Raw genomic sequence first — 22,407 nt, 5'->3', positions numbered from 1 at the left:
GTTTGTTACTAGCTGTCCAAGATCAAAACTCTCAATAGTTTTTAAATATCCATGGCATCCAGGAGAGGTGGAAAAGGTGAAGAGTCAAGGAGGGAAGGAAACCATTTGGGGAGGTGTCGGGGAAGAGGTTGGAAAGAAAATTGGGAATGGGAGCAGGTAAAGGCAGCCATATCAGCTGCTACATTCAGTGCAGCCAGTGTGGTCCCTTTTGCACCAGGGCAGCCCCTTCTGTGCCAGATTGGCAACCTCCTCATCACCAGGGTAGCCTCCTCCTTTAAGCTGCAACACCTGTGTAGCCCTCTGTAGTGTGAATAAAAGCTCACGACTGGAGGGAGAACAAACGCTTTTATTAGCTTATAACTATGGGTAGGGTTTCACAGTTGTCTTCAGAAGGGTTCTGGGTTTAGGCAGGAAACCAGGGTTATATATGAGTAGATGGGGGCGGAGCCAGTCATCAGTACAACACACTACCAGTGAATCCCAGTCACTGCATTCACCCCTTCCTGTAGAATTTAGAGCCTGTGACAGAGAACATCGGTTCAGAAAAAAAAGGTTGAAAAATATATAGTTATTTACAAATTTACAGATTTAAGAGGTCTGGGGGTCTGGAGATCCTGGTGGAGTGCCTTAGCACCAGGTCTCTTGGTTCCCTTCTGAGGGAGGAGAGGCGGGCTGGGTCTCCGGCTCAACGGTGGAGGGGGATGTACTTTCCTCCTGAACTGGATTCCTCCGAGGCCCTGACTGGGGGTGGCGAGAAGGATCTCCATGGCTCGCAGGGCACTTGAGGCAATGGACCCTCTGTCCCGGCGGGTGCCAGGTCCCTGATGGAGACAGTGTCCTCCCTGCCATCCAGATATTCCACATAGATGTACGTGGGATTGGCGTGGAGCAGTTTCACCCTTTCCACTGGGGTGGGGGGGGGAGGTCAGTCTTGCTTATTCTCACGTCCTTCCTGAGAAGGACTGGACCAGGAGTGGTGAGTCAGGTTGGGAGTGTAGTTCCCGATGCCGACCTCCTTTCGAAATTGAATAGGAGCTTGTGAGGAGAGGCGTTGGTCACATTACATAGTAGCGACCAGATGGAATGGAGCGCCATAGGGAAGATTTCCTGCCAGCGCGAGTCTGGAAGGCCTTTTGACTTCAGGGCCAGATTGATAGCCTTCCAGACCGTGCCATTCTCCTTTTCAACCTGCCCGTTCCTTGACCGTGGACGTAAATGGACGTCCCACTAAATGCCTAATCGACACAGGCTCTACTGAAAGCTTCATAGACTCAAGAACTGTGCAAAAATACAACCCGAAGATGTATCCTTCCAATTATCACATATTCCTCGCATCTCATTCACATTCTACGCTTGTTCAACAACATTATATAGCACGTGTTGTTTCCCATTCATGGAGGGGAGAGGTCCCTTAAAATTGACACTGACCCGTTCGAAGGGTGTGCCTTTGCAGGACGGTAGAAGTGCGTCATGCACTCTGTGCAGACCTGGTCATTTCCATAGGGAAGATTGCGCGCCTTGACAAAATGAGCCTAGATGGCAGAGCTCAATATGTAGAGACCACAGTTGACCAGTGTGTGCAGAGGCACAGCTTCCTCTAGATAAGGAATCTGGAGGGTCATTAAGGGTTCCTGACCGATAGGCCATGTCATAAGTGTAGGTGGAGAGCTCGATCCTCCACCTAGCAATCTTGTCATTTTTAATTTTGCCCCTATGTGACCAAGTGCTGGTCAGTGAGGAGCATAAATTTCCTACCAGCCAGGTAGTATCTCCAGTGCCTCACGGCTTCTACAATGGCTTGAGCTTCCTTTTCCACTCATGGGTTCCGGAGCTCGTGGCCTTGTAACATCCAAGAAAAAAATGCAACCAGCCTGCCCGCCTGGTTGAAGGTAGCAGCCAGGGCTATGTCCGAAGCGTTGCTTTTCACTTGGAAAGATACATTCCCATCCTCCGCGTGCATGTCAGCTTTCACAATCTGGTTCTCTTGGAGGTAGTTAAAAGCCATTTGGGGAATCACTGGGTGTAATATGAGAAAAACCCCAGACATCTCCTCAAAGCCTTTGTGGTCCTGGGAATGGAGAGCTCTCATAAGGGGCGGGGGGGGGGGAGGGGGCATCCTATTGGGATCAGGGCCAATGACACCATTCTCCACCACATAGCCAAGGATAGCCAGATGTTTAGTTCTAAAAACGTACTTGTCAGAGTTATAAGTGAGGTTCAGGGCTTACGCCATGTGGAGAAAACTCTGGAGGTTGGCGTCATGGTTTTCCAAGGTATGGCCACAGATGGTGACATTATCGAGGTAGGAGAAGGTAGCCTTCAACCCATATTCATCCACCATTCTGTCCATGTGATACCAAAAGGGACCCTCCGGAATTGATAGAGACGACCGCTAGCCTCAAATGCCATAAATGGATGGTCCTCAGAACAGATTGGCAGATGGTGATAAGCAGCTTTCAGGTCGATGGTTGAATAGACCTGATACTGCGCAATATCATTCACCATCTCCAAAATTTGAGGGAGGGGGTATGCGTCCAGGAGTGTGTACCGATTAATTGTTTGGCTATAGTCAATTACTAGCCTGGAAGTTTTCCCTTTTACCACTACCAAGTGCTCTCCACGGGCTGGTGCGAGATTCGATTATACCTTCGTCGAGCAGATGTTATGTCTCAGACTTTATAAAATCTCCGTCTGCTGTGCTGTACCTCCTGCTCTTGGTAACAATAGGTTTGCAGTCTGGGGACAGATTCGGGAAGAGAGGTGGGGGGGGGGGGAGGGGGGTGGGATCGATATTTAGTGTGGAGAGACTGCATGTGGGTTCTGATTTTAGGGCCCTCCGTTTCGAACCGTTATGGGGGGGGGGGAGGGGACCAGAATACTCCAAGGTCACGCTTTTAGGGTGACACAGGAAGTCCAGACCTAACAACACCCGGAGCACACAATTCATCAAGTATATACAAGCGAAATTTACAGAACTCCCCCCCCCCCACTTCAAACAACACGTGCTATACAATGTTGTTGAACACGCGTAGAATGTGAATGAGACGCGAGGAATATTTGATCATTGGAAGGATACATCTTCAGGTTGTATTTTGCACAGTCCTTGAGTCTATGAAGCTTTCAGTAGAGCCTGTGTCAATTAGGCATTTAGTGGGACGTCCACAGACACTATAGAGTTGCTGAGTAAAAGCTCTCACAACCGGAGCGAGAACAAACGCTTTTATTAGCTTATAATTGAGGGTAGGATCTTACAGTAGTCTTCAGAAGGGTTCTGGGTTTAGGCAGGAAATCGGGGCTCTATGTGAGCAGATGGGGGCGGAGTCAGCCATCAGCGCAACACGTAACTAGTGAATCCCAGTTCACTGCACCCTCCTGGTACCCAGGTGTAATTAGTGGGGCAAAGGTGCTTCCAGCACCTATTAAGCTGCAGGGCCCATTAAATTGTCGACCCAGGGATTTAAGGGGGATCCTGCCCCTGCAAAGATGCATTGAATGATGTGCCAATGCATTTACCGGAAGAGGGGTGGGGGTGGGATCGATATTCAGTGCGGAGAGGCTGCATGTGGGTTCTGATTTTAGAGGCCCTCCGTTTTGAACCGTTATGGGGGGGGGGGGGGGGGGGGGGAGGGGACCAGAATACTCCAAGGTGACGAATAGAAGTCGAAATGGGTGAACAGCAACAATCTTCAGATCCTGGCTAAGCAACTTTGCTGTGCTGAAGTACGGAACGCAACTATTGTGACCACCGCTGTCGGGCGAACACTGCGGTCACTGAAGGAGCAGCAGGGATGTAAACACTGCACATTTCAGTTGATGGCACACGCAAGCAAGTGCTGATGTCACCGGAACAACCGGTTCGGCCATTTTCATTTTCAAGCCACCGGTGGATATGATCTAGGTACTTTTAACTGGGTTCCCTGACTACCCCTGAGGTAGGTCAGGGATCCAGTTGGATTCAGACCACACTGACCGGGTCGGACCCTTTCAAGCAAGTTGCCCAGTTAACCCCATTTTACACGGCAGCTAGTGAGAGCAATGGCATATTGAGCAGCCAGTTTGGCATGCACCTGTGCTCTCTGTCTGCAGATTGATGCTAGAGCTCCCAAGGGTAGACACTTTAATTCGCCCGAGTGAAACATGAAAGTCTGCAGACGCCCTGACTGTCATAAAAGCCCGCCAAAATGCTGGAGGAACTCAGCCGATCTTTCAGTGTCCGTGGGAGACAAAGAGGTATTGCCAACGTTTCCGGCCTGAGCCCTTCTTCAAGGAAAAAGCAGAATGAGGAAAAAACAGGAAATCTTAGAATATAGACAGTGCTGGATGAGGGAGGAGTCCAGACCAAGAAAAGGTATTAATTGGATACAAAATGGATTGTCTGTGTGAAAGGAGACAGGGAAAAGGGAGAGAAAAAAAGAGCTGGGGGAGGCAACGGGGAAGAAGTGGGTGGTAGGGCAGGGTTTGGTTTAATAAAACTCAGAACTCAAATGTTAATGCCATCTGGTTGGAGGGAGCCCAGACAGAAGATGAGACATTGTTCCTCCAATTTTCGGGTGGTCTCAGTCTAGCCACCCATTTCTCCCAGTGGCCACCATTTCAAATCCCCGTCCCATTCCTTTGCCAACATATCTGTCCATGGTCTCATGCACTGCCAGACTGAAACCATCAGCAAATTGGAGGGACAACACCTCATCATCTGACTGGGCACTCTCCAACCAGATGGCATTAATATCAACTCTGGCTTTCGTTAAAACCCCCACCCCCTTCTTCTCTGTCACCTTCTTCCACTTCTGTCTCTCTCCCTCTGTCTCCTTTCATACAGACTTGATCAATTCTCACCTCTCCCCTTATTATAGTCAATTAACACTCTATATTCTGAGATTTCCTGCTTTTTGCTTGAAGAAGGGCTCTGGTCCAAAATGCCAGCAATAGGTCTTTGTTCCCTATGGGCATCGAAAGACCGGCTGAGTTCCTCCAGCATTTTGCAGTGCGTGGTTTTTGTTTTACTTTGAGCATTTTTACACAGAAACTTCGGAATTATTCTGAAAAGAAATTAGCATACTTCCCTCCGGTAGGTCCCAATGTGTTCGTTTACACAAGGGCACTTTTAGGACACTTTTACACAGCCTTCCTGTGTTGCGCAGTTTGTCGGAGAGGGAACGTATTCATCAGGCCTGTTTCTTACGGAGTGGCCGCAGTCAATTTACACTGCAGCCGCTCCATAAAAATGTGCAGGAGTACGAGTGGAAAAATTATAGGATCAAATTTGCGTTAAAAATTCCGTCCCGACTTTTTTTTTATATACACACCGCCTCCGACCGGAGCAGAAATTTTCTTCTGTTCAGTGGGAGTGTAAAAGTGCGTTTTAATTCCCCTCTTTTTTTCCCATGCTGTCATCTCTTTCTCAGCTTCACCCATTGCCAGAAATTTAAGAAAAAACACATCATAATACTCCTGGACAGCCTTAAACCAACAGCATGAACTCTGTATTTTCCAATTTTAGGTAACCCCTGCCATACCTTGTTTCACAGATCCCTTCTCTCCTTTACTTGCTTCACTTCCTACTTTTCTCTCTAATCTTCCACCCCACCTAACCCTCCTTCAAGTTTGTTTATTGTCAGCATACATATATACAACCCAACAATACAGTGCATCTTCAGACCATAGTGCACACACAGATATACAGAGCACCCTACACACAAACAACATACGGTATGTTTCCCCTTCTCTGAAATTTCGTTAATCAAAATGTTCCATTATTCGAACCTTTTTGCAGCAATGACGTGATGTCACAAATTGAAAAAAATTATCACTTGACTTGCCCACATGGGTCTCTGATGCTCTGTTGGTGCCAGTTTGGTAAACACAGAGCTTAGAACCAGCCGGGAAGACAGACGCTGAGTGGCTAGATGTGAATCTAGAGAAGCAGTCTGGAATCTCGAGCCATCAGTGAGCGACTGGAGGAAGTTGGTGGGTCAGGCAGAGCATGGGGAGAAATTAGAACACTGACTGTCCTCATTTCAGGTAACTTCCTACCCTCTCTTTCCATTTCTTCTTTACCCTCTGCTGTACTTGGTTTACAAACTGCGTGCCACTACCTCCCAGCCACAAGCTATTGGAAGAATAGTTTGTCCTGGCATCATCAAGGAGAGCGGCCTCTTTTTTTTTTATTTTTTATTTTTCACACTATAAACCATATTGACCAAGATACATAAAGACATTTTTCTTCTTAAATATATACAGTGTCGTTTTCTCCCCCTTTTTCCCCCCTCCCTTCCCTCCCTCCCTCACCCCCTTCCCCATTTATTTGAAGTTCAATCTATAAGATACATTAAACCCGTTAAACAATGTTGTCACTTAATAAAAATAAACAAGAAATTTTACTGAGTCAGTTCTTTTCATTATCTTCTCCTTCTGTCATTTTAGGTGGTGGAGGTTCATGGTAGGATTTCTCTATTGTATTTCATGTATGGCTCCCATATTTGTTCAAATATTGTAATGTTATTTCTTAAATTGTATGTTATTTTTTCTAATGGAATACATTTATTCATTTCTATGTACCATTGTTGTATTCTCAAGTTGTCTTCTAATTTCCAGGTTGACATAATACATTTTTTTGCTACAGCTAGGGCTATCATAACAAATCTTTTTTGTGCTCCATCCAAATCGAGTCCAAATTCTTTGTTTCTTATATTACTTAGGAGGAAGATCTCTGGGTTTTTTGGTATATTGCTTTTTGTGATTTTATTTAATATCTGGTTTAGATCTTCCCAAAATTTTTCCACTTTCTCACATGTCCAAATTGCATGAATTGTTGTTCCCGTTTCCTTTTTACAGCAAAAACATCTGTCTGATACTGTTGGGTCCCATTTATTTAACTTTTGAGGTGTGATGTATAGCCTGTGTATCCAGTTATATTGTATCATGCTTAACCTCATGTTTATTGTATTTCTCATAGTTCCGGTGCATAACTTCTCCCATGTTTCATTCTTTATCTTTATGTTTAGATTTTGTTCCCATTTTTGTTTAGGTTTAACGTTTGTTTCCTCGTTCTCCTTTTCTTGCAGTTTGATGTACATGTTTGTTACAAATTTTTAAATTATCATTTTGTCTGTAATCACATATTCAAAATTGCTTCCTTCTGGTAACCTCAGACTGTTTCCCAATTTGTCCTTCAAGTAGGTTTTCAGTTGGTAGTATGCAAACATTGTATCGTGAGTTATATTATATTTATCCTTCATTTGTTCAAATGATAATAATTTATTTCCCGAAAAACAATTTTCTATTCTTTTGATCCCTTTTCTCTCCCATTCTCTAAAGGAAAGGTTATCTATTGTGAAAGGGATTAGTTGATTTTGCGTCAATATTAGTTTTGGTAGTTGGTAATTTGTTTTATTCCTTTCTACATGAATCTTCTTCCAAATGTTGAGCAGATGATGCAATACCGGTGAATTCCTACGTTGCACCAATTTTTTATCCCATTTATATAGTATATGTTCAGGTATCTTCTCCCCTATTTTATCTAGTTCTAATCTGGTCCAATCTGGCTTTTCCCTTGTTTGATAAAAATCTGATAGGGATCTTAATTGTGCGGCTCTATAATAATTCTTAAAGTTTGGTAGTTGTCAGCCTCCTTGTTTGTACCATTCTGTTAATTTATCTAGTGCTATCCTCGGTTTCCCCCCTTTCCATAAGAATTTCCTTATTATTTTCTTTAACTCCTTGAAGAATTTCTCTGTTAGGTAAATTGGTAATGACTGAAATAGGTATTGTATCCTTGGGAAAATGTTCATTTTAATACAGTTTATCCTTCCTATCAGTGTTAGTGGTAAGTCTTTCCAATGCTCTAAGTCGTCTTGTAATTTTTTCATTAATGGATGACAATTTAGTTTATTTAGATGGTCGAGATTTTTATTTAGTTGTATACCTAGGTATCACATTGCTTGTGTTTGCCATCTAAATGGGGATTCTTTCTTAAACTTTGTGAAATCCGCATTATTCATTGGCATTGCTTCACTTTTATTTGCGTTGATCTTGTACCCTGATACTTCTCCATATTCCTTCAATTTCCTATGTAATTCTTTTATTGATATTTCTGGTTCTGTTAAGTATATTATAACGTCATCTGCAAATAGACTGATTTTATATTCCTTCTCTTTTATTTTTATCCCTCTTATTTTATTTTCTGTTCTTATCAGTTCTGCTAGTGGTTCTATAGCTAACGCGAACAGTGAGGGAGATAGTGGACATCCCTGCCTTGTTGATCTGCTTAAGTTAAATTGTTTTCATATATATCCATTTACTGTCACTTTCGCCAATGGCCCCTTATATAATGCTTTAATCCAATTAATATATTTCTCTGGTAGGCTGAATTTTTGTAGTACTTTGAATAAATAATTCCATTCTACTCTGTCAAAGGCCTTCTCTGCGTCTAAAGCAACCGCTACTGTTGGAGTTTTATTTCCTTCTACTGCATGAATTAAGTTAATAAATTTACAGATATTGTCTGTTGTTCGTCTTTTTTTAATAAATCCAGTTTGGTCTAGATTTACTATTTTTGGTACATAGTCGGCCAATCTGTTTGCTAATAGTTTTGCTATTATCTTATAATCTGTGTTAAGTAGAGATATTGGTCTATATGACACTGGTGCAAGTGGATCTTTCCCTGTCTTTGGTATTACTGTAATTATTGCTGTTTTGCATGAATCTGGTATGCTCTGGGTTTTATCAATCTGGTTGATTACTTCCAGGAGGGAAGGAATTAATAAATCTTTAAATGTTTTATAGAATTCTATTGGGAATCCATCCTCTCCTGGTGTTTTATTAGTCGGTAGTTTTTTTTAATATCTCCTGTACTTCTTCTATTTCAAATGATTTTATTAATTTATTTTGCTCCTCTGTTTGTAAATTTGGTAGTTCAATTTTAGTTAGAAATTCATCTATTTTGTCTTCTTTCCCTTCGTTTTCAGTTTGATATAGTTGCTCGTAGAATTCCCTGAAGTTTTCATTGATCTCCGTTGGATTATATGTAATTTGTTTGTCCTTTTTCCTTAATGCCAATACCATTCTTTTAGTTTGTTCTGTCTTAAGCTGCCACGCTAGAATTTTGTGCGTTTTTTCTCCGAGCTCATAATATTTCTGTTTTGTCTTCATTATGTTCTTCTCCACCTTATATGTTTGTAGTGTTTCATATTTTATTTTTTTATCTGCCAATTCTCTTCTTTTAGTTGTATCTTCCTTTATTGCTAATTCTTTTTCTATATTTGTTATTTCCCTTTCCAACTGCTCTGTTTCCCGATTGTAGTCCTTCTTCATCTTAGTTACATAACTTATTATTTGCCCTCTGATGAACGCTTTCATTGCGTCCCATAGTATAAACTTATCTTTCACAGATTCCGTATTTATTTCAAAGTACATTTTAATTTGTCGTTCAATTAATTCTCTAAAATCCTGTCTTTTAAGTCGCATGGAGTTTAATCTCCATCTGTACATTCTTGGTGGGATATCCTCTAGCTCTATTGCCAATAACAGGGGTGAGTGGTCCGATAATAGTCTAGCTTTATATTCCGTTTTCCTAACTCTCCCTTAAATGTGGGCTGATAACAGGAATAGGTCTATCCTTGAGTATGTTTTATGTCTACCCGAATAATATGAATATTCCTTTTCCTTTGGGTGTTGTTTCCTCCATATATCCAAAAGTTGCATTTCTTGCATCGATTTAATTATAAATTTGGTTACTTTGTTCTTTCTGTTAGCTTTTTTTCCAGTTTTATCCATGTTTGAGTCCAAGTTAAGGTTAAAATCCCCTCCTATTAGTATGTTCCCTTGCGTATCTGCTATCTTTAAAAAGATATCTTGCATAAATTTTTGATCTTCTTCATTAGGTGAATATACATTGAGTAAATTCCAAAATTCTGAATATATCTGACATTTTATCATTACATATCTCCCTGCTGGATCTATTATTTCCTCTTCTATTTTGATTGGTACATTTTTATTGATTAATATAGCTACTCCTCTAGCTTTTGAATTATATGACGCTGCTGTTACATGTCCTATCCAATCTCTCTTTAATTTATTGTGTTCCACTTCAGTTAGATGTGTTTCTTGTACGAATGCTATATCAATTTTTTCTTTTTTCAGTAAATTTAACAGTTTCTTCCTTTTGATTTGGTTATGTATGCCATTAATATTTAAAGTCATATAGTTCAACATCGTCATTTCATACTTTGTTTATCTTTCCTTTCCGTTTCCTCATCACCACTTTCCCTTCTTATCCATTTCTGCTTTCTTTTTTTGAACACATTATAAGACATTTCTAAAACATAAAATATTTCCACTATTCTCATATCTAAAATTCCTTTAACCCCAATAGTCCCTCCCCTTCCTGAGTTGCCCTTTGTCCCTTGTCAGGCAACCACATCTTCCCCTCTCCATTTGGATTTGCGAATCCGCTCGCAAGCATCAACTGATTTTGCAGTGACTGTTGTTCCTCCCCACCCAGCCCCCCGAAGAAAAGATTTTAATCTTCATATATAACAAAGGTCACTCTCTTAATTACCTCCTTATTTCTTTTCTTCCCTTTCTTTCCCTTCTTAGTTCTTACCTATACTCTATTTTTTATATAATATATATATATATATATATATATAATATATATATATATATATATATATATACACACAAACACACATATACATATATATATATCTTTTCTTTCTTTTTCTTTGGCTTGGCTTCGCGGACGAAGATTTATGGAGGGGGTAAAAGTCCACGTCAGCTGCAGGCTCGTTTGTGGCTGACAAGTCCGATGCGGGACAGGCAGACACGGTTGCAGCGGCTGTCTCCGCTCCATCCTCAACATCCATTGGAGCGCTTTCATCCCTAACGTCGAAGTACTCGAGATGGCAGAGGTCAACAGCATCGAGTCCACGCTGCTGAAGATCCAGCTGCGCTGGGTGGGTCACGTCTCCAGAATGGAGGACCATCGCCTTCCCAAGATCGTGTTATATGGCGAGCTCTCCACTGGCCACCGTGACAAAGGTGCACCAAAGAAAAGGTACAAGGACTGCCTAAAGAAATCTCTTGGTGCCTGCCACATTGACCACCGCCAGTGGGCTGATATCGCCTCAAACCGTGCATCTTGGCGCCTCACAGTTTGGCGGGCAGCAACCTCCTTTGAAGAAGACCGCAGAGCCCACCTCACTGACAAAAGGCAAAGGAGGAAAAACCCAACACCCAACCCCAACCAACCAAAAAAAATATATATATATATACCTACATACACACATACATATAGTTTGTTGTCATTTTTGTTCTTGTTACATCTCTTCATTTCTCTGTCTGTTTTGTAGTTGTTCTGCAAATTTTCATGCTTTTTCCGGATCCGAGAATAGTTTGCTTTGCTGCCCCGGGATAACTATTTTAAGTACTGCTGGGTATTTTAACATAAATTTATAACCTTTTTTCCATGGGGTCGTTTCTTCTTCAGGAGTTCAAAACTTATATCTGGATAGAAAAATATTTTTTGATCCTTGTATTCCAGTGGTTTTTTGACTTCTCTTATTTTTTTCATTGCCTTCTCCAATATATTTTCTCTTGTTGTAGATCTTAGGAATTTTACTAGAATGGATCTTGGTTTTTGTTGTGGTTGTGGTTTAGGGGCTAATGTTCTGTGTGCCCTTTCTATTTCCATTTCTTCCTGTAATTCTGGTCTTCCTAGGACCCTGAGGATCCATTCTTTTATAAATTCTCTCATATTCTTGCCTTCTTCACCTTCCTTAAGGCCCACTATTTTTATATTGTTTCTTCTATTTTAATTTTCCATTATATCTATCTTCTGAGCTAACAGCTCTTGTGTCTCTTTAACTTTTTTTTTTAAATCGGATTCTTCTAATTTCTTTTTTAAGTCATCTATTAAACATACATAACATACATAACAATTACAGCACGGAAACAGGCCATTAGGCCCTTCTAGTCCGCACCGAACCAAACACCCCTTTCTAATCCCACCTCCCTGCACAATGCCCATAACCCTCCATCTTCCTCTCATCCATATACCTATCCAACCTTTTCTTAAATAATACAATTGACTCCGCCGCCACTATTTCTCCCGGAAGATCATTCCACACAGCTACCACTCTCTGAGTAAAGAAGTTCCCCCTCATGTTACCTCTAAACCTCTGCCCCATAATTCTTAACTCATGTCCTCTTGTTTTAATCTTTCCTCCTCTTAACGGAAATAGTCTATCCACATCCACTCTGTCTATCCCTTTCATAATCTTAAATACTTCTATCAAATCCCCTCTCAACCTTCTACGCTCCAAAGAATAAAGACCCAATCTGTCCAATCTCTCCCCATACTCCAGATGCTTAAACCTAGGCAACATTCTGGTAAACCTTCTCTGCACTCTCTCCACTCTGTTTATATCCTTCCTATAATTAGGCGACCAGAACTGCACACAGAACTCCAAATTAGGCCGCACCAACGTCTTATACAATCTCAACATCACCTCCCAACTCCTATATTCCATGCAATGATTGATAAAGGCCAGCATACTAAAAGCCTTCTTCACCACCCTATTCACGTGAGTTTCTACCTTCAGGGAACGATGTACCGTCACTCCTAAATCTTTCTGCTCTTCTGTATTCCTCAATGCTCTCCCATTTACCACATATGTCCTATTCTGATTCTTCTTACCAAAATGAAGCACCTCACACTTATCAGCATTAAATTCCATCTGCCATTTTTCAGCCCACTTTTCTAAGCAGCCCAAATCCCTCTGCAATCCTTGAAAACCTTCTTCATTATCCACTATTCCACCTATCTTAGTATCGTCTGCATATTTACTAATCCAATTCACCACCCCATCATCTAGATCATTAATGTATATAACGAACAACAGTGGGCCCAATACAGATCCTTGAGGCACACCACTGGTCACCGGCCTCCAACCTGACAGACAATTATCCACTACCACTCTCTGGCCTCTCCCTTTCAGCCAATGTTCAATCCATTTGACTATCTCAAAATTTATACCTAAAGACTGCACCTTCCTAACTAACCTTCCATGTGGTACCTTATCGAAGGCCTTACTGAAGTCCATATAGACAACATCCACTGCGCTACCCTCATCCACATTCCTAGTCACTTCTTCAAAAAATTCAATCAGATTGGTCAAACATGACCTTCCTCCCACAAATCCATGTTGAGTGCTCCTGATCAGACCCTGTCTATCCAGATGTTTATAAGTACTATCTCTAAGAATTTTCTCTATTAATTTACCTACCACAGACGTCAAACTTACAGGCCGATAGTTGCCAGGCTTCCTCCTTGAACCCTTTTTAAATAACGGAACCACATGCGCAATGCGCCAATCCTCCGGCACTATCCCCATATATAATGACATTTGAAAAATTACCGCCAGAGCCTCTGCTATTTCCTCCTTCACTTCTCTCAATGTCCTGGGGAAGATCCCGTCTGGTCCCGGAGACTTATCCACCTTTATATTCTTCAAAAGCCTTAAAACTACACCTTTTGTAATCTCTATATTCCCCATATTTACCCAATTTGCTTTTTTTATCCCACATCTCCCAATATCCTTCTCCTTAGTGAATACCGAAGAAAAGAAACTGTTCAATATCTCCCCCATTTCTCTAGGTTCCACACACAGTTTTCCACTCTGATTTTCTAAGGGACCAATTTTGTCTCTAGCTTTCCTCTTACCATTAACATATTTGTAGAACTCTTTTGGATTAGTTTTCACCCTGCTTGCCATAGTTTTCTCGTACCTTCTTTTAGCTTTCCTAATTCCTCTCTTAAGATTCCTCTTACATTCAATGTATCTTTCAAACATCTCCTTAACTCCATGCTTCTTATATCTAATGTACGCCTCCCTTTTTCTTCGAACCAAGTTTCCAATATTCCTTGAAAACCACGGCTCTCTCAAACCTTTTGCCCCTCCTTTTAACCTAACAGGAACATAAAGCTTTTGCACTCTCAAAATCTGATCTTTAAAAGACTTCCATCTCTCTACTACATCCTGCCCATAAAACAAATTGTCCCAATGCACACCCTGCAAGTCCTTTCGCATCTCCTCAAATCTAGCTTTTCCTCAATCAAAAACCTCAATCCTTGGCCCTGATTTCTCTCTTTCCATAATGACATTGAAGCTGATGGCATTATGATCACTGGACCCGAAGTGCTCGCCAACACTAACCTCCGTCACCTGACCCATCCCATTTGCCAACAGTAGATCTAACACTGCTCCTTCTCTGGTCGGCACCTCTACATATTGTTGTAAAAAACTATCTTGCACACATTTCACAAACTCTAACCCATCCATTCCTTTCACAGAATGTGTTTCCCAATCTATATGTGGAAAATTAAAATCTCCCATAATTACAACCCTGTGCTTATCACAAATATCTACTATCTCCCTACAGATTTGCTCCTCTAGGTCTCGGTCCCCTCCGGGTGGTCTATAATACACCCCTACAAGTGTAACCTCTCCTTTCCTACTCCTCAGTTCCACCCAAATAGCCTCCATGGATGTGCCCTCTAATCTATCCTTCCTAGGTACCGCTGTAATATTTTCCCTGACAAGCAATGCAACCCCACCTCCTCTTGCCCCTCCGACTCTATCACACCTAAAACAACGAAACCCAGGGATATTCAGTTGCCAATCACATCCCTCCTGCAACCATGTCTCACTAATCGCTACCACATCATACTTCCAAGTATCAATCCACACCTTCAGCTCATCCATCTTTTTTACAATACTCCTGGCATTAAAATATATGAATTTCAGGGATTTCCCATTTTTTAATCCCTGTTTTCCCTCATCTTTAAGAACAACATTATTTACTTTTCCTGACAATTGCCCTTCATCTTCTTCCAGAGCATTTCCCTTCTCTATCACCTGCCCATCCATATTCAAATACTTACTACAAACTTTCACTGTTTTCATTCTAACCTTCTCCTTACTGCTCTGTACTATTTTGTTCCCTCCCCCCAACCATTCTAGTTTAAAGGATCCTGAGTAGCCCTAGCAAATACCTCTGCCAGGATTCTGGTCCCCCTGGGATTTAAGTGTAACCTGTCCTTACTGTACAGGTCACATCTCCCCCAAAAAAGGTCCCAGTTATCCAGAAACTTAAAACCCTGCCCCTTACTCCACCCCTTCAGCCACGTGTTAATCCTCCACCTCCATCCTATTTCTATTCACACTGTCACGTGGCACAGGGAGTAATCCAGAGATTACCCCCTTTGCGGTCCTTCTTTTTAACTCCCTACCTAACTGCCTGTACTCACTTTTTAGGACCTCTTCTCTAATTCTCCCTATGTCATTGGTACCTACATGTACCACGACCTCTGGCTCCTGTCCCTCCCACTTTAGGATATCTGGGACATGAGCAGCAACATCCCGGACCCTGGCACCAGGGAGGCAAACCACCATCCGGTTCTCCTTGCTGCGTCCGCAGAATCCCCTGTCCGTCCTCTTAACTATGGAGTCTCCTACCACAATTGCCCTCCTCTTCCTTTCCCTCCCTTTCTGAGCTACAGGGGCCGACCTCGTGCCGGAGGCACAGCCACTGTCACTCCCCCCAACCTTGATGTCCCCCTCAACAGTGCTCAAAGAGGCGTACTTATTGCTGAGGGTTACATTCACAGGGCTCGTCTCTGGCACCTTACGTTCTTTTGTTCCTCTCCTAACAGTTACCCACCTTTCATCCTCCCGTGGCCCTGGCGTGACCACCTGGCTGTAACTCCTGTCTATGACTACCTCTGTTTCCCTAACCAGCCTGAGGTCATCGAGCTGCAGCTCTAGTTCCCTAACACGGTCCCTGACAATCTGCAGCTCGACACACCTAGTGCAGATATGGACATCCGGGAGACTGGAAGACTCCAGGACCTCCCACATCTGGCACACCCGACAACACACAGCCTTAACACTCATCCCTTACCCCAATGAAGTAGTAATAAAGACTATCTTAGCTTTCTCTCCGCCTGCTTTCACCGAAGCCTGATGAGCCAAAGCCTGGAAGTCCCACTCCTTCACTGGGCCACTCACTCGCTGGGCCGCTCACTGTCCCTCTTATTTATTGGCCTTTTACCAATTAACCCCTTCACACTCTCCTGTACGCTAGCTCGACCAATGGCCGCCTCCGACGCCGACTCCTCCCCGCAGACCCTGGTAAGAAACTTTTTAAAAAGTTTTCTTACCTGCCCCGGACTCTTTTCTTTTCTGTCCTTCTCCTCTCCTCTCCTCTCCCTACTGCTAAGCTCTGTCCCCAGTAAGAGTCTTTAAAAAGACCTTACCTTCCCGTCACACTCTCCTGTACGCTGGCTCGACCAATGGCCGCCTCTGACGCCGACTCCTCCCCGCAGACCCTGGTAAGAAACTTTTTAAAAAGTTTTCTTACCTGCCCCGGACTCTTTTCTTTTCTGTCCTTCTCCTCTCCTCTCCTCTCCTCTCCTTACTGCTAAGCTCTGTCCCCAGTAAGAGTCTTTAAAAAGACCTTACCTTCCCGTCAAACTCTCCTGTACGCTGGCTCGACCAATGGCCGCCTCCGACGCCGACTCCTCCCCGCAGACCCTGGTAAGAAACTTTTTAAAAAGTTTTCTTACCTGCCCCGGACTCTTTTCTTTTCTGTCCTTCTCCTCTCCTCTCCTCTCCTCTCCTCTCCCTACTGCTAAGCTCTGTCCCCAGTAAGAGTCTTTAAAAAGACCTTACCTTCCCGTCACACTCTCCTGTACGCTGGCTCGACCAATGGCCGCCTCCGACGCCGACTCCTCACCGTAGACCCTGGTAAGAAACTTTTTAAAAAGTTTTCTTACCTGCCCCGGACTCTTTTCTTTTCTGTCCTTCTCCTCTCCTCTCCTCTCCTCTCCCTACTGCTAAGCTCTGTCCCCAGTAAGAGTCTTTAAAAAGACCTTACCTTCCCGTCACACTCTCCTGTACGCTGGCTCGACCAATGGCCGCCTCCGACGCCGACTTCCATTTCTATGGCTGTTTCTCGTTCTTCCACCTTTTCTACTCTTTTTCCTATATCTGTCATGATCATCTCTAATCTATTCACTTTTTCTTCTGTACTTTTTATTCTTCTTTTTATTTCACTGAATTCTTGTCACTGCCATTCTTTTACTGTTTCCACATATTCTTTAAAAAAAATATATGCATGTACTTGCCCTTCTCTTCATCTTCCATTTCTCTGTGTTCTCCCTCCTCTTCTTCTGAGTCCACTCCAGGATTTGTGTCCTTTACCTCTGTCTCTTCTGGTTTTCTTGTTGGGTATTTTTTGTAGTCCTGAGTTCGGGGTTTCCACCGACCTCAGGGAGCGAGCTTCTCTCTCCACGGCGGGCCTCCTCGTACCGGTAAGGCCTTCACCTTCCTCCTCTGACGGCCTTCCTTCTTCTTTTCTTCCCGTTGTTTTTGGTTTTTCTTTCTTCGCTGCCATTTTCTCCACACTTTCACTTTGTTATGGTTTCTATGTTTGTGCCTTTGTTTCTTCTCTATCTTTTTTTTACTTTTCTGGAGAGGGCTGGAGTTCCCCTACCGGCCACGACTACATCACGTGACTCCTCCCAAGGAGAGCGGCCTCTTGAGCAGGAGCGGGGACTTCAGCCTCCCAGGTAGGAACAGGGTCCGCAGTTGGGACTGACGGCAGTGGGGAGGTGTTTGGGACCGGCAACGGCAATGGGGAGGTTTCAGGCACTGGTGGCGGCTGATGCTACTGTGCTGTCTTTGTGTTTTATCGATTTTGTTCTATTAACCGAAAAAACCCAATAACCGAAACTGTCTAGTCCCAAGCTTTTCGGATATGGGGAAACTTACTGTATATACAAAGCGATCCAAAATAAATATACATATGAAAATAATTTTGGAATTGTTCTACAGTCTCACTGTCTGCAGGAAGAAGCTGCTTCAATGGGCAGCAAATTCCACGGTTCACCACCCTCTGGGAAAAGCAGTTCCTCCTCATCTCGGTCCTAAATCTACTCCCCTGGATCTTGAGGCTAAGTCCCCTAGTTCTGGTCTCTATGCCTTTCATAATTTTATATATTTCTACAAGATCCCCTCTCATTCTTCTAAATTTCAGTGAATACAGCCCCAGATGACACAATCTCCTCTCATAGGCTAAGCCCCTCATCTCTGGAATCAACTTGGTGAACCTCCTCTACACCAAAGCCAGAACATTCTTCCTCAAATAAAGAGACCAGAAGTCCTTATGTTGTGTTCACCTTCCCTCCCAATTTCAGTGTTGGCTCTTAACCCAAAGCATGTGTTAATATTTAACAGATCCAATTTATTGATTCCACTGAAGTCACCTTTCTAACTTGGTTCTGATCCCAAAATTATTTTAACAAGCACTCTCTGAACTCTCAAAGTGGCACAATATTTCTTTTTAATTTGACATTTAAGTTCAACAACTGGGAATCTTAACAACTGCACTCTCTATTTCGGACACTGAGTGCAGATAATGATTTTGCTTTTATCATTTTTCAGTTCCCTAGACTCAACATTTTAATATTTTGTGGTATTGCCGCCTCTTTTTGCTTTGCACTGTTATCTCAACATGCAATCTGTCCTCAGCTTTATCACTGACCTGCCTTTTGTTCTTCCCCTTCCTCAATTTCCCCACCTCTGCAACTTATTTCAACTGATGATTATTGTGGAACATTAACAGATTTTCCCTCCAGATGCTGTATTTCCTGAATTTTCTGGCCTGTTCAGCAGACACAATACTTTGTTTCACACCTACTTATCACTGCTTGATCTCGGTTGTGTTCATTCACACCCCTCCCTCTCTGCGCTCAGCCTAAACAACTCCACAATTGGACACAAAATTTGGTCATTTTAAGGTCCTTTCATATAGTCAAAAATCCCAAGTGGAAAGGTGGAGATTCTCCACCCTTATGTTGGGAGACTTGCCTCCATGAATGTGCTGTAGCCAGCTCCAAGGCGCTGACTGCAATCCCTTTTGGAGCAACTGGCACAGAGAGGGGATGAGGCCTAGGGCAGATCAGCTATGACCATATTGAATGGCATTACAGCAGAAGGGCCAGTGGCCTACAAATGCACTTATTTACGCTCCTATCTAGATCTACTAAAATCTGAAGATCTTTCTGTGGGAGCTTCCCATTTATATGCATCGCCACTGATCATTTCTCTTTTCCCAGTTCTCTGCCCCACACTTTTTCGCACAAAGCTTACAGATCTCTCTCTCTCTCTCTCTCTCTCTCAGTGATTACACGAGACAAGATGAATAATCCAGACTCTCCTGTTGGCTCCGTCATTGCAGCTTTCGTTCAACTCTGAATCAATAAAATATTTCTAGCCTCAGAATAAAATCTTCACAATAAGGGAATGGTTTTCGCCATGAAGTCATAATCCAGCACAACCTACATTTTGAAAGCTTCTTTTCTAACTCCATTTCTTTCTAAATTTGCGCTGCAATTTCCCTCTTGCAAACATCAGGCATATGGAAATTAATGAATTCTTCTCATCTTCTAACTCAATTACATTCCCAAAGAACTAGATTTGCCAGCATTATGTTATCTAAATAAGCTTACTGAGGAAATGCCTCAGGTCAACAATTCTCCCGCTGCCTCACTTTGACTTAATATCTAATTTGTCCAATGACTGACATTAATCTAAGAGTTCTGCACTTTCTGGCTTATCTTTTCCATCATTTCTGTGCAATAAGTCTTCATGATTCACACGTATCGGACTGAAGGCTTCTTGATCACAGCAGAGGTTTGGATCTGCTGATGAACCAAACTGGAGCCATTGCAGCTGTGGAGGCTGTGGGGGGGCGAATCCACGAACACTCAGTAGGCCCTTTCATGCAGTCAAAAAGCCCGAGTGTTAAAAGCGGAGAATCTCCGCCCTTTGTGTCGGGAGATTTACCTCCATGAATGCACCTCGGCCAGCTTTAAGGCGCCGAGTGCAATCCCCCTCGGGTCGAAGCACAATGCTCCGCTGCCCAGCATGAATGAAATGCTGCTGTAAGCGGGCTGATGGCGTAGCAGTGATGTCATCAGCCTGCGGTGCAGGAGTGGGATTTTTAAAACGCTCCAGGGAACTGCTTTGGATCCTAAGCTTCTGTACTTGTCTTTGTGGATTTTCCACATTTACCCATGACTTGGTGTCATTTTTTTTTCTGCCTCCAGCTTCCTACTACACCAAACTGCCCACTGGCTCAAATAATTGGGAAGGGAATGAAAGAGTATCTGAGAGAGATGTTTTTACCTCAGACTCCAAAATATTAGGAGTGGTGGTTTATTTCTGTTGGGGACAGGCATAGATCTGATAAGTTCAATCCTTTATCATTCAGCAGGCAACGCTGCACAGTACCAGTTGCCCCGCCTCCATCGGTTCCAGAGGGCATGATGAGGCGCCGCTCCACATGAATGCGCCGCAAGGGCAGCCTTTTAGGGCTGCTCCACGAAAGGTAGTAAGTTTATATTTTTCCCTCCACGTGTAGCCGGCCTCCAGGTGGAGGCTTGGCATGAAAGAGCCTAGCGACTCTGAAGGGACTCTCTTTTGCTTCTCTTTCTCTCGTACTGTAAAGGCTGCCATGCAATACTAATAGCAACTTTGTCTGCCTTACATCAGAAAAAAGTCAAAGTATATCATGTAATAATATACTCAAATGTACGTACATGACAATAAAAAGCAACACATGACAGACATAGGGATGAAAGAAAAATAGAGAGTTATGGGGTAGGGAGGGTTTAGTACTTTTTTTAAGGAAGGAATACATGTATACAAATGGCCTGTTCTTTTTTTTCCCATTTTTTTATTTTTTTTATTTTAAAAAAAAAATTCCCCCCCCCCCCCCCTCACAAATGGCCTGTTCTGTGCTGTATTGTTCTATGTACCTTAAACCTCAGCCACATAGTCTTCCTACAGGTAACAAAAGACCGGATACCACTAATGCCCTTGTACCCAATACATTCCCTAAGTAAGCAAGCATCCCTTTTGTTCTAAAGCACACTTTCGTAAATGCACAAACTTTTAGTCAAAAGGAAATATAAGCCAACAGACTATTCCCACTGAAACTTGAAAGCAATGATTGACTTTTAAACCAAAAGGTGAAGTCATGCAACAAGGCTTCTCGCAATTAGAAAAGTGCAAAGCAGGGAGTCACTTGACACACATGGTGTGTAACTCTGTGATTCTGTAATGACTTACTACGTATGAGACATCCGCTTGTAAAACATCCTCTATCACCGCATCTTTGTACATGTTTCAATAAACCTGAAGATCAGTCACACCAGAGGGAAACAGATGTAGAAAGCTGTTCTGCACTGAGTTACTTCATGGACAAATGAAGCTGGGTGAAAATCTTGCAGCGATGATAAACTGACATGATATTACCTACTGCCAATTGCCTGATGACAGTGGGAAAGTGTGCCGCACAAGAAAGTCTACAGATGTGGTTGATTGCAATGCCCAAGAGTGCTGGAGAAACACAGCATCTCCAGTGATCTGCTGCATTTCCCCAGTGCATTTATTTATTGCACAGCGTGTAGTAAGAGTCTGGTGAAAGGCATCAAATCTACATTTTTCTCCTTTTCCAATGGTACAACAAAGCCAGTGCACAATTCACTTCCATTTGGTAATTTACAAGTTTTCAGAACCACATTCGTGTCCAGGACAGCGATGGACAAATTCAGCCCTCCACAGATAGCAAAGGGTAACCAACATTTCAGGCCTAAGCCCTTTGTTAAGGCGTGAGCGAAAAGCAGGCTGGCATTTGAATAAAAAGATGGGGAGAGGAAAGGAGGAAAGAAGGGGCACTGAGAAGAGCACAGGCAAGAGGTGATCGGTAGATATGGATAGGAGGATAGAAAAGAAAAAAAGCCGAGAAGTGATGGGGGAAGAGGGGTAGCTCTCTGAATGGAGAGGGAAGAGGGTGGTGAGCTGGAGAAAAGGAGACAGAGGGCCACGAGTAGAAATCCAGGTGTGGTAATGGGGTGTGGAATTAAAATGTTTGGCCCCTCGGAGGTTCCTGTTCTTATAATTACAGAGCAAAATGATCTCCCGGTCTTATCCAACATTTTAGGCCTGAGTATCGGAAGCAAAGGGTGACCTGCAATAATGGGGACCTCCCAGTGGCCAATCATTTTAATTCCATACTTCACTCGCACAATGATATATCTGTTCATGGGCAAACTAATGCTACCCACAAATTGGGAGGAACAACATATTATTCTGTCTGGGAACTCTCCAACCGGACGGATTAACATCAGTTTTTCATTTCTGTCAGATCCCTCTCCTTCCTGATTCTCTGTCTCCTTCCCACCCCCCCATACAGAGAGCTACCCCTCTCCTCCAACCACTTCTCAGCTTTTTTCTCCTGCCAATATCCACCTATGACGTCTTGCCTCCCACTGCCCCT

At 43.0% G+C, this 22,407-nt stretch overlaps 1 protein-coding gene across 2 annotated transcripts in view; it reads right to left on the bottom strand.

Annotated features, from left to right (window-relative positions):
• The window catches only part of LOC138745586 (sorting nexin-27-like), a 154,043-nt gene that overhangs the window by 62,379 nt on the left and 69,257 nt on the right, over positions 1-22,407 (bottom strand). The gene's annotated exons all lie outside the window — the stretch shown is intronic.

Source organism: Narcine bancroftii, chromosome 11, assembly GCF_036971445.1.
Source record: "Narcine bancroftii isolate sNarBan1 chromosome 11, sNarBan1.hap1, whole genome shotgun sequence".
Classification (NCBI taxonomy): Eukaryota; Metazoa; Chordata; class Chondrichthyes; order Torpediniformes; family Narcinidae; genus Narcine; species Narcine bancroftii.
Note: the sequence above shows the minus strand (reverse complement) of the source record. Positions and strands in the feature narration are given on the sequence as shown.